This window comes from Magnolia sinica, chromosome 17 (assembly GCF_029962835.1).
Source record: "Magnolia sinica isolate HGM2019 chromosome 17, MsV1, whole genome shotgun sequence".
NCBI lineage: Eukaryota > Viridiplantae > Streptophyta > Magnoliopsida > Magnoliales > Magnoliaceae > Magnolia > Magnolia sinica.
Genome location: NC_080589.1, coordinates 31,326,150 through 31,343,630, shown reverse-complemented (window position 1 = coordinate 31,343,630; position 17,481 = coordinate 31,326,150). Strand labels below are relative to the sequence as shown.

General features: G+C 36.3%; 2 non-coding genes across 2 annotated transcripts; one reads left to right on the top strand and one right to left on the bottom strand.

Annotated features, from left to right (window-relative positions):
• Positions 1-12,473: 12,473 nt before the first annotated feature.
• LOC131232012 (small nucleolar RNA R71) lies at positions 12,474-12,580 on the top strand. Its single transcript, XR_009164621.1, has one exon. It is a non-coding gene; the product is annotated as a small nucleolar RNA R71 (small nucleolar RNA).
• A 4,238-nt stretch (positions 12,581-16,818) lies between these two features.
• Positions 16,819-16,925, bottom strand: LOC131232130 (small nucleolar RNA R71). Its single transcript, XR_009164736.1, has one exon. It is a non-coding gene; the product is annotated as a small nucleolar RNA R71 (small nucleolar RNA).
• Positions 16,926-17,481: the final 556 nt, after the last annotated feature.

Sequence of the window (17,481 nt, the reverse complement as noted above, 5' to 3'; positions counted from 1 at the left end):
GGATGTAAAAAGTGCCTTCTTAAATGGTGATCTACATGAAGAAGTGTATGTTGAACAACTAATGGGTTTTGAAGACCCTAAGAACACTGATCATGTCTATCACCTTAAAAAGGCTCTCTACGATTTAAAACAAGCTCCCAGGGCATGGTATTAGAAGTTGACTAAGTTTTTACCAAGTCATAATTTTCAAATGGGGAGTGTAGATAAACTCTTTTTGTTAAAAAACTTAATGATCACATCTTAATAGTACAGATCTACATTGATGATATTATATATGGATCTACCTGTTCTAACATGACTATTGAGTTTGTAGATTTAATGAAATCTATGTTTGAAATGAGCATGGTGGGGAAATTAAATTATTTCCTAGGGTTACAAGTAAAACAACAACCTGATGGTATTTTTATTTCTCAAACCAAATATGCTTTGAACTTGATTAAAAAGTTTGGATTTGAGAATGGTAAGAATTTTAATACTTGTATGAGTACAACTTTAAGACTCTCAAAGGACTTTACAGGTAAAAATGTCGATCCTAAATTATATCGTAGTATGATTGGCAGTTTACTTTATTTAACTGCTAGTAGACCTGATATTGCTTTTAGTGTTGGTATTTGCACTAGATATTAGTCTGACCTAAAGAGTCACATCTAACTACTGTTAAGTAGATAATGCGATATGTCGCAAGTACTGCTAAATTGGGTCTCTAGTATCCATATGATACTAGTGTTCAATTGGCAGGGTACTCAGATGCTGATTGGGCTGGTAATATTGATGACAGGAAATCAACCAGTGGTGGTTGTTTCTATATTGGAAATTGTTTGGTTTATTAGTTTAGCAAGAAACAAAGTTCTATATCGTTCTCAACTGCTGAGGCTGAACACATCGCAGCAGGAAATGCATGTACTCAACTTGTTTGGATGAAACGTATGTTAAGCGATTATGGAATTGCACAGGAATCAATGATATTATATTGTGATAATTCCAATGCTATAAATATTTCAAAAAACCCAATCCAGCATTCACGTACCTAGCACATTGATATTAGGTATCATTACATTCATGAATTAGTGGAAGAAAAGCTGATATCTTTGGAATACATTCTTACCGAGACTTAACTTGTTGACATTTTCACTAAACCGCTCGACAAAAGCAGGTTTAAAAATTAAAATTTGATCTTGGTATGTGCAATCTAAATTGAATATTCATGCTTATTTGTATCATAATGTATATATATTTGATAATTTATTAATTTAAATTTTAAATTTTTATGAAAATTGCATGTTTATGTTGATACATGACCAGTCGAGGGCGTGCTCAACCAGTCGTGATACGATCGATCGAGGACGGTGTAAGACCAGTCGTGGAGCACGGTGATCTCTTTAATTTGGGGAAAACCATCGTCTTCCTCATTTCTTCTTTTCTCTCCAACAAGTCGTGGCATGACTAGTCAAACCATACTGTTTGATTTGTCAAGGTTAGTGCATTTTTTTCAGTCAATCTTGTAAATTCAAGTTCTATTCTCTTCATTTTTGTCATTGGAGTACTTGATTTTAAGCTTTGTTGAGATTTTGGAGTTTTTCTTGTCCATTTGCTGATCTAAAAAAACCCATCTCTACTTTCTTTGTGATTTCTTGTTGCTTTAAGTAAATGGATGCTAGAGGGAAAAAAAAACATCCCATGGTCCATCTTCTTCTCGATCAACTCCTATTACTCGGTGCCATTTTCAGTCACTCGAAGATGATCCCTCATATGTGCGGGATTTGCGATTACGCAATGTCATTTTTGAACGACCTATTGATCTTGACCACATTGCTCCTTTTGGTATTCTTCCTCTTCTCCAAGCTGTAGGATGGGTTAACATCTTACATTGGGGTGGGCTTACATACCAATCTATTGCACAGGCTATGTTTGCTTGTATCTCTAAATTTTCATTTGAGAATTTAACCTTTAAAATTGATGTTAGAGAAGGTCCATTTGATGTAGACTGCCATCTGATTTTGGGTCTTATGGACATACCTGCCAACAATGAGGGTATTCCTATTCATACTTTAGCTGAAAAACCCTCAAATTGGAAAAACGTATGCTCACTAGAGATCTATGTAATATGAATGTGCAATGGACTCATAAAGGGAATGCGCTCCCCTCAAAGTATTTGTTACCTAGATACAAAGTTCTCCATAGAATCTTTATTTTAAATATGTATCCTCGTTTAGGTAACAAAACTGAACTGACTTCGTTTATGGTTCAGGTTTTCCATTCTGTTATCTCTGGTACTAAAGTTTGTCTTCCTTTATTAATATGTCATTCCATCATTCAGTTTTGTATCCATCCAGGTCATAGCGATATTCCATTTGCCTATCTTATGACTGTGTTAGCTAATCACATGTTAGTTACTATGTCAGTTGGAGAGGCTCCTATCCATCATCTTATTTTTAACAATTCGAATATTAACAAGATGAAGTTGGAATTGGCTCCTGGCCAAGTGGATGTTGGTGTTGGAGGAGCTGAAGCAGGGAATGAAGAAGAAGCTGGCGATCTTCCTGATGATATTAATATGGATGATATCTTTGATGAACTTGAATTTGATTCTATTAATGATCCTGACTATGAGCCATCTGATTTTGATGCTCGTCTTCGTGCTCTTGAGGAGAATGTTGAGAATATGAATGTGGCCCATGATCTTCAGTTTAAATATATGCGCAAGTATCTTAGGCGCTTAAATAAGGGCCTTCATCAAATTGATCCTACCATACCTGCTCCTTCATCTGGATCTGATTAAGTGTTTTATCGCTTGGTCTGTATCAACTCTAATACTATTTTACCTTTGTTGGTGTGTGAACTTTGAATTTACTTCAGTTTGGTTGACTGACCTTTGTTTGTGGAATTTGAACTGGTTGATGGTTTGTGGACTTTAATTTGCTTAAATCTTGACTAATTAATCCTTTTCTTACTCCTGTTTATTATCCTTTTCCATTTCTTTTTTACTTCCTTCGTCATATTGTGACAAAAAGGGGGAGAAGATTTCTAGCAGTTTGGATTGATTGGAATGGATATGGATTGAAGGGTAGTAACATTAATTTGTACGATATATATGTGTGTGCTACTCAGGGGGAGTAAATAAGTAAGGAAGAATTTGTGCTAGTTAATGACAACTGGTGCATGATTCTTTAACCAGGCTGTAACTGGTTCTCTTATATATGTCTTGTGCATGATTGACTAGTGCATGATTCTTTATTGAGCATGTTGTGCTTATCTTATTTTTTTTGTGACAAAGGGGGAGATTGTGAGTGCTATGGTTTTATGCTCCTTTGGTTGTCAAATTTTGTGGTGCCAAAACATCAATCTATGTCTTGTGTAGCTTATTAGTATATATGATCAAGACATTGCATCACCTCTCTAAACACTTTGCTTCAAGTCAAGAACGAAGAACTACTTTAAACCATTTCAAGAAATGCAAGTACAAGCTACAACGAAAGAAGTGATGTTGTTCAAAGACTCAAGTTAGTGTACAACATAAGATGAAGTGTAATTCAAGCTCTAGAAGATCTCAAGCTCAATGTTACATCAAGTAGAGAGATTTCAAGCTTCATAATCTTCAAAGGTCAACTATCATCTAAAGAAATGAAGTCTCAATGTTCATACCTCACTTTCAAGGTATGATTGACCTTAGGGTAGGTCATTTTGTATACATAATTCAAATTAAATTACTTTACATGTATTTGGACTGTTCTAAGACTAGTCCTAAACTCTATTCGATTAGTCCTAGCTCTGACTTGACCAGTCCAAGAAATTCCAAGACCAGTCCTAAGTTGTTGTAATTTTTCAGAATTTTTTGGTTGAGTCACAACTAGTCCTGGAGATTGCTCGACCGATCGTAGGAACAGTGATGACTCGTTCCAGGAGTAGTTGTGCACCTTCGACTCAAACTCTAGTGACTAAATCTGGTGCCTCACGACCAGTCGTAGGATGCTCACGACCAGTCATGGAGGGCTCACGACCGGTTGTGGACACCCTACGACCAGTCGTGAAATGGTTTTATCTGATCGCGCTTAAAATTTTAAAAATCTATTCGGTCTACGACCAGTTGTAGTGTCCTTAGGACCAGTCGTAGATGCGATTTTAGCAACTATAAATAGAACACGAATTTTAGAGTTTCATATCGAAGTTGAAGTAAAATTAAGGCATCACTCTGAGATAAGTTTGTGTTCATTTTTAAGCTACATTGTGCATATTTAATATTCTCTTTTGTTAGCTTTATTAATTTGATTTTGTTTCTATATTCCAATCTGAATTGAAAAGAGGAATTATTATATTCATTCTCCTTGGAATCAAAATCAAATATAGCTAGCCCAACTGGTTTAATTTAAAATTAATTAGAACCTAGAACCATTTTAAAGTGAGTATTGGACATTGAACTTCCACATTCGAACTTCTACTCCGATTGGTTCTTCCAAGCTGCTACAAAAGGAGAAATTTAGGTATTTTACTGTATTGTAAATTTTTCTCATTTTGGTTTTTGTTTGAGATTAAGCCGGAAAAATCTTAATCTATTGGTTATCTGAGGAGAGCCAGGAAAACTCAGAAGTGGGGTTTTTGAATTGTGTAAGCCCATTGAAAGACACAATTATGAAAGTTTTAGGTGAACCTGTGAAACCTATTTTCATAGTGAACACTGATATCCCCTGTGTGAGGATATTAGGAGTGGATTAGCAATCTGTGTGGCTATTGTTTAACAGTTGGTGAACACACAGGCGAACCACTATAATTCTTTGTGCATTGTGGTTTGAATATTTGCTTAATTTTTATATCATTTATCATTCAAAATTGTGAGATGATGTGTGGATGTGAATATTGTAATATTTACATTTCAAGTACTGTGGGGAACGTTGTAATAGTTTAGATTTCAATTCTTACTATTTCCTTTCTGTTCCTTTACAGTTTTAGCTTTTAATTCTCTAATTGTTCTAGTAAGGTTGTCCTGCCATAAACCCTTGATTTTTATGGTGAAAGGTTGTCCTTAGAACAACTAGATTTTGTGATTGCTTTACATTCTGTATTGTGAATTATTATCTTTCCTTTTCTTGGCTATCTTATTGTTTTATTCCGCTGTTATTATTTTAAATTTGGCATAGTCCTATTCACCCCCCCTCTAAGACATATAGCTAGGTCTTTTTAGAGAGTTGTGAAGATTGAAAGTGATTCCATCACCTAGCCATGCCCTGGAGACAATGGCAAATAACGGGATGCACCAATCCCACAATAAAACACAAGAGAATTGTGAAGGTTAGAAGGGATTTCATCATCTAACCATGGCCAAGGGATGATAGTGAACAACAGGATTTCCTAATTGCATAATATCAAAGCATGAAAAGAAAATACTAAAAGCTATTGTAGATCTATTGTAATTTAAGTCACAACAAACCATTAAAAACTGAAAGTATTCCTTAAATATCAAACTAAAATTGAAGAGAGTTCAACATAAACATGAATCAAAGCAATAGAAACATCCCATCACGCTACAAGCTTCACCTTTTTTCCTTAGCTAAGAGGTTTAACCAACCATAGACATGATTGGATCTAAAACCTAAGAAGAAAACATGAAAAACTAAGGAAGAAAGAAGAAAAACGCTTGGCGATGACTCTCCACCCTTGTGCTTCGCTCCTCCAAACCTTAGATAGATGCCTAGGGATGCCATGGGGTTTCCTATTTATAGTTGAGGTGCTCCATGCTTCAAACCGACCTTCCAATTCTGAAAACCGCATCAAATTTATGCACTCCGCGTAACTCTTCATAACTTCGTACAATTTGTTCAATGACATCTAACTGGCTCCGATGTTATCGAAGGTTCCTTTTATACGTGCTTTTTTACACTATTGTAACTTTATCCGAATTGTGTAACCTTCTGTGTCATCGAACCTACCTTCGATATCATTGAAGGTATCTTCGATGTCATCGAGCATTGTTTAAGGAATCGATAATGCATCCGAAATAGTCCAGAGAGTTAATCCAATTTCTTTAATAAATTCCTTGCAATCGAAGAGGCCTTCGATGTCATCGAGCAGGTCTTCGATATCATCAAGGAGGACTTTGAGTAATTGAACATTGTGCCCAGTATGTCTAGAGAGTTTTGTTGAAAATTCACAGAAAATTTGATGTCATTGAACTGGCTTCGATGCCATCGAGCAAAGCTTCGAGTCATCGAACAGATCATCGAGTCATTGAAAAATGTCTTCAATTTGTCCAGCGACCAACTCGATTTTCATTAATAAATTCAATATTATCAACCCGCGTTCGATGTCATCAAATGGTAGCTTTGATGTCATAGAACGGTGATCAATGACATAATCAGTTTGAGTTTTGCACTTATTCTTTTGACTTGTTTCCTTCTCCACTTGGTTTTCTTGAATCTTGGGACCTTGAAATATTTAATCATTGTCTCCTAAGATCCATTCTTTGCCTTGGTGATCTTTGAGTGTAAAATTCATTCTTTTAACACATTTTCCAATCTAAGCTCTTAAATTCACCTTGCAACACAAACATGAGTAAAATAAGACATTAAGCGGTATCGTGTTCATAAAACCAAGATATAAATGGAGGAATAATATGCAATATTTGACCCTCAATATAATCCCCAACCAGCATTTTCCTAGTCCTGAGTAAAGTATGCGTGAAATGAATCTCAATGCTTAATGTTCAATCCTCTTTAAGAAAACAATCTTTTGTTCATTCAAGTATGAATGAGTGGAAATAAGATACGAAAATGAGATTTTGAAAACCTAGAGTCGAATCACATAAGCAACCAATTAAGTAAGTTCTTTATCCATCACATCGAAGCATAATTTACATATCGAGTTTTTCAATGTGTTCAATGGAAATCAACTTACTTCCCGTACGAGTGCTATTAATTCATCATGTTAGCCATGCTCATCACTTTAAGATTGGTTTGAAACTCAAGTACTGATTCCAAACTTATCTCCTTTTCTTTATTTTTCCAGTTTTGGATTTTATATCGATGGTCAATTTTCATTCTTTATTTTTGCGTTATTTTTTAGTCTTTTCATTCTTTTTATCCTTTTTCGTAAAACATGACCTTTTTGTCGATCTCTTATTTTTTAACTAATTCTTTTATTCTTTTAGGTGGATAAAATTCTCCAGACTTGATTCTCACCATCTATTAATGATTCACATACTAACAATTAGAACTTCTAGTATGTCTTACAGAAGACGAATTAAATGTGTCTTGTGATCTAAATTAACATGATATTCAAACTGCCTCTTAATCAATTGAATGCAAGAACTTAGGTGAAAGATAACTTAGATGATCAAACTCCAACAATCCAAAATTCAATCTCTATCTTATCCTACTTAAAGTATTCTTAAGTATTCAATTCATCGCTACCCAAACAGATTTCAACTTGAAACATTGAAAATTTTCAAAAATTTTGCTCAAAACTAAGAAAACATTGATTAGTTTACCTAATCCCCCATCCCCAACCTAAAAATCTACGTTGTCCTCAATGTATAAGAAATAAGCATGTAATGTAAAAGTGGTAATGAAAAGAAAAGGGAAGTGATGGAAAAGTAATACTTGAAGAAGGAATTCTGAGGCTTTTTTAATGATCTTAGTGTGAAGTCAGTTAGCATAAAAATTAAACCAACAGAAAGCAAACTATCCTAAACAGCGAAAATCAAACTATCCTAAACACAACATATATGAAAGCAACAAACCTAACTATACCTCGGTCAGACTAGGAGGTCAATCCTGGTAAACAAGATCAATTAGAGGTATGGATATGTCCTTTGAATCAAAATTTTCAAGAAATGGCTTTAAACGATGTCCATTTACTTTGAAGTCATTGCCATTATTTAGATTCTGAATCTCGACCGCCCCATGAGGAGAAACATTAGTAATAGTTAAAGGGCCGGTCTAACGAGATCGGAGTTTTCCTGAAAAAAGATGTAACCGAGAATTGTACAAAAGGACCTTCTGACCTGGTGTAAATGATTTTTGAAGAATGTGTTGGTCATGAAACACCTTCATCCCGTCCTTATAAATTCTCGAGTTCTCATATGCATCATTCCGGATCTCTTCAAGTTCATTCAACTGAAGTTTGCAGAACAAGCCAGAGTTGTCCAAATTGAACTTTAAAATTTTAATAGTCCAGTAGGCCCTATGTTCCAACTCCACAGGCAAGTGGCACGCCTTTCCATAGACAAGTCTAAAGGGTGACATTCCAATAGGGGTCTTAAATGCAGTACGATAAGCCCATAAGGCATTGGTTAATCGGATTGACTAATCCTTACAATCAGGGTTAACCATTTTTTTCAAAATATATTTAATTTTCTATTGAAAATCTCAGCTTGCCCACTTGTTTGTGGTTTGTATGGAGTGCTCACTTTGTGGGAGATGTCATATTTCTTCATTAAGTTCGCAAATGGCTTATTACAAAAATGTGAACCTCCATCACTAATGATGGCTTAAGGTGTTTCGAACCGGGAAAGGATGTTCTCTTTTAAGAATTTAATGACTGTTTGATGATCATTGTTCTAGCATGGGATCGCTTCAACCCATTTAGTGATATAGTCTACTGTTAACAAAATGTATAAATTCCCAAAGGATTGGGGGAATGGTCCCATGAAATCGATGCCCCAACAATCAAATGCTTCAATGATCAGAATGTGGTTTAGAGGCATCATATTTCTATGGTACAATGCTCCCAACTTTTGACAATGATCACAAGTTTTGCAAAAATCATGAGTGTCCTTGAACATAGTGGGCTAATAAAAGCCGCATTGCAGAATTTTGGCCATGGTCTTTTTAGTAGAAAAAGTGACCACCACAAGCCTGAGAATGACCAAAAGAGATGACACTTTGATGTTCATTGTCTGGCACACATCTCTTTAAGATCTGGTCTAGGCAATATTTAAATAAATACGGATCATCCCAGAAGAATTTATGTATCATGGCGAAAAATTTCTTCTTATCTTATACAGTCTAATGTGTTGGCGTGAAACCTATGGCAAGATAATTAGAAATATCTGTAAACCAAGGTGAATGAGAGACTTTAAATAATTGTTCGTCAGGGAACATGTCATTTTTATGTGTCGTCTCAAGGGAATCATAGAGATCAAGGCAAGAAAGATGATTAATCACTATATTCTCTACTCCCTTTTTTATCTTTTATTTCCAAATCAAATTCTTGGAGTAGGAGGATCCATCTTATTAAGCGAGGCTTAGCATCATTCTTAGAAAGAAGATACTTGAGTGCCCCATGATCTATGTAGATGATGATCTTAGATCCAATCAAGTAGGACCTAAATTTGTCTAAAGAAAATACTACGGCTAAGAGTTCCTTTTCCGTAGTAGAGTAGTTCACTTAAGCAGGATTTAAAGTTCAACTTGTGTAGTGTATAACGTAGGGCTTCTTCTCTTTTATCTAGCCTAACACCGCCTCAAGGGCATAGTTAGACGCATCTCACATAATCTGAAAAGGAAGGTTCTAGTTGGATGGCTGCATGATAGGTGCAGTGGTTAACATGCCCTTGAGCTTGAAAAAAGCTTCCTGGCATTGTTCAGTCCACTCGTATGGTACATCCTTTTGAAGTAGATTGCATAAAGGATGAGAGAGGTGACTAAAGTCCTTTATGAATCATTTGTAAAATCCAGCATGTCCTAAGAAGGATCGCACGTCTCGTATGTTATTGGGTGAAGGTAAGTTAGAGATAAGATCATTCTTAGCCTTATCTACCTCAATTCCTTTGGATGAGATGATATGTCTAAGGACAATTCCCTTATGAACCATGAAATGACACTTCTCCCAATTTAGTACCAAGTTCTTTTCCTCACATCACTCTAGCATACATTTGAGGTTCTCTAAACAATCGCTGAAGGATCCATGAAGACCTCTAAATATTGCCCCACCATGTCAGAAAAAGATATTTATCATGTATTGCTGAAAAGTGGCAGGGGCATTACATAGTCCGAATGGCATCCTTCGGTAAGCAAAAGTGCCAAAGAGACATGTGAATGTGGTATTTTCCTAATCTTCAGGGGCTATCTCTATCTGGTTGTAGTGCGAATATCCGTCAAAGAAACAGTAATAAGAATGACCCGCTAGCCTTTTCAAGATTTGATCAATGAAGGGCAAGGGAAAGTGGTCCTTCCTCGTGATGGTATTCAAATTCCTATAATCAATGCACATTCTCCAACCAGTAGTGACTCTAGTTGGCACGAGTTCACTGTCGGCATTGGCTACGATGGTGATTCCAAACTTCTTAGGAACCACCTGAGTTGGACTCACCCATTGACTATCAAATATAGGGTATGTGATACCTACATCTAATAGCTTAAGAACCTCGGCCTTAACCACCTCCTTCATGTTTGGATTTAATCTATGTTGTAGTTACCGAGAGTCTCTACATTATCCTCTAGATAAATGCAGTGAGTACAAATTAAAGGGTCTATTACCTTCAGGTCCACAATCGACCATCCAAGGGTTCTTTTGTGCTCAATGAGAGTAGAGATAAGCATACTCTCTTGTTCTTGCTCAAGGTGGGAAGAAATCACCGCCGGGTATGTTTCAACTTGACATAAATAGACATATTTCAAATCAGAGGGCAAAGGTTTTAGGTCAAACTTCGATGGCTTGAGGTTGGACGGTAAAGGCACCATGTCAATTTGGGACAATTCTTCAAATTGCGGCCTCCACCAGTTAACTTCAAGTACTGGCACGGTATCAAGCATGACACCCGTCTCCCTAATCATATCATCATCTAAATCATGGGAGTGGGCCAGACGCGTCTCTAGAGGGTCAGAGGATAAGGTCAGAAGAGTTCTATCTTCCACGAAAGAATCAATTAAGTTAACATCGTGGGCATTGTCATCATCCTCTGCCTATTTGTTCATGTTGAAAAAGATATTGAGCTCCAATGTCATGTTTCCAAAAGACAAATTTATGACTCCATTCCTACAATTAATGATTGCTTTTGATGTAGCAAGGAATGGGCGAGCAAGGATGACAGGAATTTGAGTGCTCATATCCACTATGGGTTGAGTATGCACGACGATAAAATCTACTAGATAGTAGAATTTATCAACTTCGACCAACACATCCTTAATTATCCCTCTCAGTATATGAACTGAGCGATCGGCAAGTTGTAATGTGGTCCGGGTGGATTTTAATTCACCTAGACCCAGTTGTTCGTAGACTGAGTATGAGATCAGATTTATGCTCGCTTCTAAATCAAGAAGTGCATACTCAATCCGGTAATTTCCAATTATACAAGTGATGGTTGGGCTACCGGGATCCTTATACTTTTGTGGCACATCTTGCTTTAGGATGACACTCACTTTTTCTGTTAAAAAGATTTTTTTTGAATATTTTACCGTTTTTTGGTCGTACATAAGTCTTTCAAAAATTTGGCATATGAGGGTATTTGTTTAACGACATCTAATAGAGGAACATTGACCTTCACTTGTTTTAGCACCTTAGAGAGAGGTTTTAGTACAATCAACCGTTGGGGGAATGGAGCAATCGGCTTGGTGCAATCAATCGTTGGGGGAATGGTGCAATCGGCTTGCCTTGTAGTTCCGGTTCTAATTCTTATGGAGCAGTGCTAGGTCTATCAGTTTCATCTATTTTTGGGTCCTTAGACTTTTCAGCCCTTACCGGAATAGTTTGTTAATTCTTTTCGCACTCCTAAGGGTGATAATAGACTTAGCTTGATCAATTTGATTTGAAGAGCTTGGATCACTTATTTCATATTGCGGTTTAGGATTGGGGAAAGGTTGAATAGGAAGCCTCCCCCTCTCTATAATCGTAACACATGAATCTATCTTTTGTATAAATTTTATAAGTTCTTGTAATGCTTGGGTAAGCTCCTGAGTTTGTGTGGAATTTTGAACTAGTTCCTCTTGAGGTTTCCCTTGATTTGGAATTTGATTAAGGAATCCTTGAGGAGTAGCAGTTTGTCCATTCCTCCAACTAAAATTTGGATGATTTCTCTAACTAAGATTGTATATATTAGAGATGGGTCCATTGAAAGGCCTTTGGTAATTATTCACGGCATTAGATTGCTCATTCAGTACCTCTTTAAAAATAGGTATTGTTGAAAAATTTTCAGTTGTGTGAATGTTGCAAGCACAAATACCGCAAATAGTTTCCCTAGCCTTATCCTTCTTTAGTTCTATGACCTCGAATTTCCTTATGAAATTAGTCACTTTAACATTGATATCATCATCCTCTTTCAGAAGGTATATTCTGCCCCTCTCCTTTGATTAAGCAGGCCTAGAGATGGTGCTCGATTTTGGGGAGACGTCTCATGATTGTATATTTTCTGTAAGTCTGTCCAAATAATCCCACACATCATCGACATTTTTTTTCATGAATTCTCCATTGCACTTGTCTTGACTAATTGGCGCATGAAGGATGTCAGTCCATCATAGAAAAAGTGTGTAATGCGCCATGTTTTAAAACCGTGTTGTGGGCATGAATTGATAAGATCCTTGAACCGCTCCCAACATTGGAAGAATGTTTCATCTTCCTTTTGGGTGAAGTTCATGATTGACTTTCTAAGGATATTCATTTTATGGTGTGGGAAAAATTTCTTTATAAACTCCCTTGTCATATTGTTCCATCTACCAATAGATTGAGGACGTAACAAATGCAACCACGTCTTAGCTTTCTCTTTCAAAGAAAAGGGAAAGAGTTTCAGCCTGACCGTGTCATCGGACACGTTAGGAAAATATAAAGTGGTTATGATTTCATCAAACTCTTTTAAGAGTAAATATGGGCTTGCAGATTTAAGTCCATGGAATTTTGGAAGAAGTTGGATCACCCATGGCTTGATATCTATGTCCCATATTTTTTAGAAAAACCATGCATGAGAGCGTGCTTACCCCCACCGATTGTAAATAATCTCATAAAGTACGAGGCAGGAGTGTTTGATCCACCCCATTCTCATCCTACATTTCCTCAACCCTAGGTTGAGGTGGATTTTGAGGTTGATTGGCAGCCATAACTTCAGTTAACTCTGTGGATCTCAAGTGGTGTCTAATCCTGTGATGGATAGATAACCCCTCAACCAATCATCCTTCACTCAAAAGATGTCGAGTGTTATCATGGACCCACTTAGCCATGAAACACTCTCAGCCCTCAATTTTAGAATCTAATCTAAACCTAAAAAGAAAGAGGGAAATAGAAAGAGAGAGAATTAAAAAGCTGTTATTAGATTAGAAGTTTTCATATTGGGATCCTGCAAAAGAAAAAGGAAAACAAATTAGTTTTTAAAAAAGAAATAAGAAAGCAACCTAATTTCTAAAAACAAATTAGGAAAGTTTCTAAAAATAGAAAGTAAGTTATTTTCTAAGAACAAAGTAGGAAAGTAAACTAGTTTCTAAAAAACAAATTAGGAAAGTTTTTAATCCTAGAAATAGAAAGTAAATTAGTTTCTAAAAATAAATCAGAAAAACCCTAACCTAAAAATAGAAAGTAAACAAACCCTAATCTTAACCTAATTCCAAAACTAGTTAATCTTAGAAAAAAGCAACCGTTAGTCCTCGGCTACGGTGCCAAAAACTTGTTCAGAACCCCAAGTGTAGGGTTGTGATGTAGTAATAATCTCGATGAGACCGAGGTCGAATCCACATGGACTAATCTCGTGTGTATTCTAAAAGTAACTAGAAGTAGAACTAGAAGAAGATGTAATTCTAAATCTAAAATTAAAGGAAATAGTTGTGAGGGATTTAATTAGAAACTTAAGAATTCAAAGGTTAGAACTAGGGTTTCCAAGGATCCACTTGTAGAAATTAGGGAGATCTATCACTTGATTCAAGGACACAACTGAAATTGGAGTCCCATCTTATCCAGTTGGAAGATATCGCAATTATGATCAAATCTGAACTTCCTTTGACCTAATTCTCAACGAATGAGAGTTGTGAGGATTGGAAGTGATTCCATCACCTAGCCATGCCCTGGAGACAATGGCAAACAACATGATACACTAATCCCATAATAAAACACAGGAGAATTGTGTAGGTTAGAAGGGATTCCATCATCCAACCATGCCCAAGGGATGATGGTGAACAATAGGATTTCATAATTTCACAATCTCAAAGCATGAAAAAAAAATACTCAAAGCTATTGCAGATCTATTGTAATTTAAGTCACAACAAACCATTAAAAATTGAAAGTATTCATTAAATATCAAACTAGAATCAAAGAGAGTTCAACATAAACATGAATCAAAGCAATAGAAACATCCCATCACGTTACAAGCTTCACTTCTTAGCCCTAGCTAAGAGGTTTAGCTAACCATAGACATGATTGGATCTAAAACCCTAGAAGAAAACATGAAAACTAAGGAAGAAAGAAGAAAAATGCTTGGCGACGACTCTCCACCCTTGTGCTTCGCTCCTCCAAACCCTAGATAGATGCCCAGGGATGCCCCGGGGTCTCCTATTTATAGTTGAGGTGCTCCATGCTTCAAACTGACCTTCCGATTTCAAAAACCGCCTCAAATTTATGCACATCGCGTAACTCTGCGTAACTTTGCGCAATTCATTCGATGACAACGAACTGGCTTCGATGTCATCGAAGGTGCCTTTTATACGTGCATTTTCACGCTGTTGTAACTTCATCCGGACTGTGTAACCTTCTATGTTATTGAACCTACCTTTGATGTCATCGAAGGTGTCTTCGATGTCATCGAGCGTTGTTCGAGGAATCGATAATGCGTCCAAAATATTCTAGAGAGTTAATCCAATTTCTTCAATAAATTCGATGCTATCGAAGAGGTCTTTGATGTCATTGAGCAGGTCTTCGATATCATCAAGGAGGACTTCGAGTAATCGAACATTGTGCCCAATATGTCCATCGAGTTTTGCCAAAAATTCACAGAAAATTCGATGTCATCGAATTGGCTTTGATGCCATCGAGCAAAGCTTTGAGTCATTGAACAGGTCATTGAGTCATTAAAAAATGTCTTCAATTTGTCCAGTGACTAACTCCATTTTCAATCATAAGTTCGATGTCATCAACCCGTGTTCGATGTCATCGAATGGTAGCTTCGATGTTATCGAACGGTGATCGATGACACAATCAGTTTAAGTTCTGCACTTATTCTTTTGACTTCTTTCCTTCTCCACTTGGTTTTCTTAAATCTTGGGACCTTGAAATATTCAATCTTTGTCTCTTAAGATCCATTCTTTGCCTTGGTGATCCTTGAGTGTAAAATCCATTCTTTTAGCACATTTTTCAATCCAAGCTCTTAAATTGACCTTGCAACACAAACATGAGTAAAATAAGACATTAAGCAGTATCATGTTCATAAAACCAAGATATAAATGGGGGATAATATGCAATATTTGACCCTCAATAGGAATGAAGAGAATCAAAGATTTGAAGTGAAGAAAAGGAATCCTGAAATTATCTTGAAAATAAACATATTCCTGAAATTATCCTAAAAAAGCATATTCTGAAACTCTGAGTTTATTTTGGGAAACTGTGCAGAGTGTGGAAATTTGAGGCGATTTCTAAAATTTTCCAATTCAATGCGAAAGTTAAGAGTTCCACAACTATAAATAGGACACCCTAGGATGCTCCAAAGCATCTTTTAGGGTTTGAAAAGGTCTCAAGGAGCATATTACAAGTGTGGAGCAGCTGCCAAAGAGTTTTTCTTATTCCCTAGTTTAATTTTCAACCTTGTTTAAGAGATTTGGTTTCAACCATGTCTATGGTTGGCTAAACCTCTTAGTTAGGGCTAAGAGGTGAAGCTTATATTATGTTTGGATGATTATCTTGTTTTGATTCTTATTCTTATTGGACCTCATTGATTTCTAGTTTGATATTAAAGGAATATTTTTAATTTTTTATGATTAATTGTGACTCAAATTACAATAGATGCTGTGATAGCTTTGGATATATTCTTTTCCTGTTTTGAGGTTATGAGATTGGTGAATCCTGTTGTTCAACATCGTCTCTGGGGACTACAGCTATGTTTTTCTGGATTTAATTGGTATTAGAATTAGGTTGAGATTAGGGTTTATTTTTCTACTATGCTTTTAGGTTAGGATTTTTTCTAAAATTATTTTAGAAACTAACATTTTTTCTGTTTTGTAGGATCCTAACATAGTAGCTCTTATTTGGTAATTTTGTTCAACCCTCTCTCACCCTCTCTCTTATCTTTTCTAGATCTCTTATTTGTTTTAGTTTTTCTAGTTTTCTTTTTTAGGTTTAATTTTTTAGTTACAAGAGAGCTGAGAGTATTTCATGCCCAAGTGGGTTTGTGACAACACTCGATGTCTCCTAAGTGAAGGAGGATTAGTTAAAGGGTTACCTATCCATCACTGAATTAAACATCACTTGAGATCGTCTAAGTCAGTAGAAGTTATGGCTGCATATCAACCTCAACACTCAGTTGAGGAAGCCCAAGATGAAAATAAGGTGCATAATTCACTCCCGCCTCATACTATATGAGATTATTTACAGCTGGCGGGGGTAAGCACTCTTTCCCGCATGATATTTCCATTGAATGCAGGAATTGTGGATATTAAACCCGGGGTAATTCAACTCCTCCCTAAGTTTCATGGACTAGAATATGAAAGTCTATACTTGCATATGAAAGAGTTTGATGAAATAATATCAACATTACACTTCCCAAACATGTCCGAGGACACAATTAGGTTGAAATTATTTCCTTTCTCTTTAAAAGAAAAGGCTAAGTCGTGGTCACATTCTTTAAGGCCAAGGTCCATTGGCACATGGGCTGAGATGATAAAGGAGTTCCTTAAAAAGTTCTTCCCATATCATAAAATGAATACCTTAAGGAAAACAATTATGAATTTTGCACAAAACGAGGATGAGACCTTCTTCCAATATTGGGAGCAATTTAAGGATATCATAAATTCACGTCCACAACATGACTACCAAACATGGCGTATAACAAGCTTTTTTTTATATGAGGGATTGACCTCACCCATGCGCCAATTTGTGGAGATGAAGTGTAATGGGGAATTCATGAATAAGGATGCCGATGATGCGTGGGATTATTTTAATAAACTTGCTGAAAACGCGCAATCATGGGATACCTCTTCAAGAATTACCACTTCTAAGCATACTCAATCTAAGGAAATGGGAGGAATTTATGTTCTAAATGAGGAAGATGATATAAATGCAAGAATGATCAAACTCACAAGAAAAGTCGAGGTGATGGAACTTAAGAAGGTAGAACTCGAAAAGACCGCAAAAGTTGTTTGTGGTATTTGTGATTGTAACATACATACAACCGAGAATTGCCCAATAATTCCTTCTTTTCAAGAGATATTGAATAAACAATCAGATGCGGTAAACAAGTACCAAAAACCTTTCAGTGGACCCACCTCAGATACATATAATTCAAGCTGGAGGAACCATCCAAACTTCAATTGGAGGAACGGACAAACGACTACTCCTCAAGGGATCCTTAACCAATTTCTAAATAAA